The following is a 1764-nucleotide window of genomic DNA, read 5'->3' as shown; positions in this document are numbered from 1 at the left end:
AAGTTTTAAGTATTTTAGTAACGATTTTAGAAAAATCGGAAACTAATGAGTTTTTATTGTGGTAGTTACGAAGATTTCGGTGTTCGAACCTTGAAACCAAACCAACCGTAGTTGACAAGTAAAAGCACACTTCGTTAAGGTGAGAGAGAACACATCGTGACAGTGGTGCCCGAATATGACATCCGGATCTCCTAAACCATCTCAAAGGTTTTAGAGTTAACTTGGGTTTAAGAAACCCAAGATTTTTATGTTTGAATGCTTTTGAATATATATGATTGTTGATGAAATGTGTTGAATATTGTATATGAATGTTGTTGGAAAATTTTCTGAGTGCAGGTGGTTGAAAAACCATGTTTAAATGTGTCTTGGTTGTCGAAAATGGCAAAAATTAGCATTTTGTCCAAATCCCTGTTGTCTGGGAGAACCAGGCGTCGTCGAGGCGAGCCCGGGCGACCAGGGCGTCGCCGGGGCGAGCACCAAAAGTCCGCCCGGGCGAGCAAAAACTCGATTGGGCGGAAAAAAAATCCAGAACTTAAGGAGTTTCTAGAACTCTCTCGCTTGGGCGATAATACCTTCGCATGGGCGAGGAAAGCTCCAGTTGATTTATGATTTAAAGATGAATTATCGCTTGAGCGACTGGTCCCCGCTTGGGCGAGGGACGGTGTGGGAAGATTGGAATAAAATGATATTGAGAACAATGTGATGAACCCGGGTAGGGTGGGTTGTGATATAAAGGTTGTGGAATGAGATCATGTCTTAGATGTGAAGCATGACTCCACAAAGGTATGAAAGCATTGTTTGTGTTTATGCCTTGTTGAGCAAGTGTAACGCCCCGAAAAATACTTCTAAAAAACATTGCGGAAAAATGGGTACAAATTTTTTTTTGAAAAAGAGATGGGGATTGTATAAAATTGTTTCCTTTTTAAAACCTTCCTTTTCCGGGACATCACTTTAAGTAACTCAAATGCGGAAAATCAACTTATCGTTATCGAATGATAACTTAACCTGATTTACAATTTCTTGAATAACATGATGCATATAAACGGTTAAGTCATCTTTAGTTCATACAAACTAAATCAACAAAGGCGGAAACTACATCGCCACTAACATGTACAAAATCCAAAAAGAAAGGGCGGAAATACTAATCATCGCCAACATACACTAAACAAAGGCATGAACAAACTGAAGTCGTTAGTGTTTCAAAAGTCACAAAAGGATGAGTAACTCCTAGTGGCTAACTCCAAGCTAGGGTACTGCCTCTCCTCAATTCTTCATGCCCCTTCCTGGAACATAATGAACGGGTAGCTCCAAATCCGAGCAAAGTTGTCTTATCTGACAAGCACACGTCCGAAAAGCAAACAATAGAAAAGAAGAAAAATAGAGACAGTAAGACATCTAATGAACGTAAATTCATTGACGGCGTGGACTTACTCAGAATATTACACTCAGATATGAAAAACAGTTCATATATATATATATATAACATATTACATTATAACTCATCAGTTGTTCTCGTAAACAACTATCCAATTTACATGAGTAATATAACCAAACTCATCAATTGTTCTCATAAACAATTATCAAATCAACCTATGTAATGTAAACAACACTTATTCCCAAACAATATCATATTTCTCATTTATCAATATATCATTTATCAACAAAATATCATGACTATAATTAATTAACCCTTAAGTGGGGATCATAACCCCAAATAATAACACACGTACATATTATCTATAACCGACATCATAACTCACCGTT

This window comes from Lupinus angustifolius, chromosome LG12, assembly GCF_001865875.1.
Source record: "Lupinus angustifolius cultivar Tanjil chromosome LG12, LupAngTanjil_v1.0, whole genome shotgun sequence".
In the NCBI taxonomy this organism is placed as follows: Eukaryota; Viridiplantae; Streptophyta; class Magnoliopsida; order Fabales; family Fabaceae; genus Lupinus; species Lupinus angustifolius.
Note: the sequence above shows the minus strand (reverse complement) of the source record.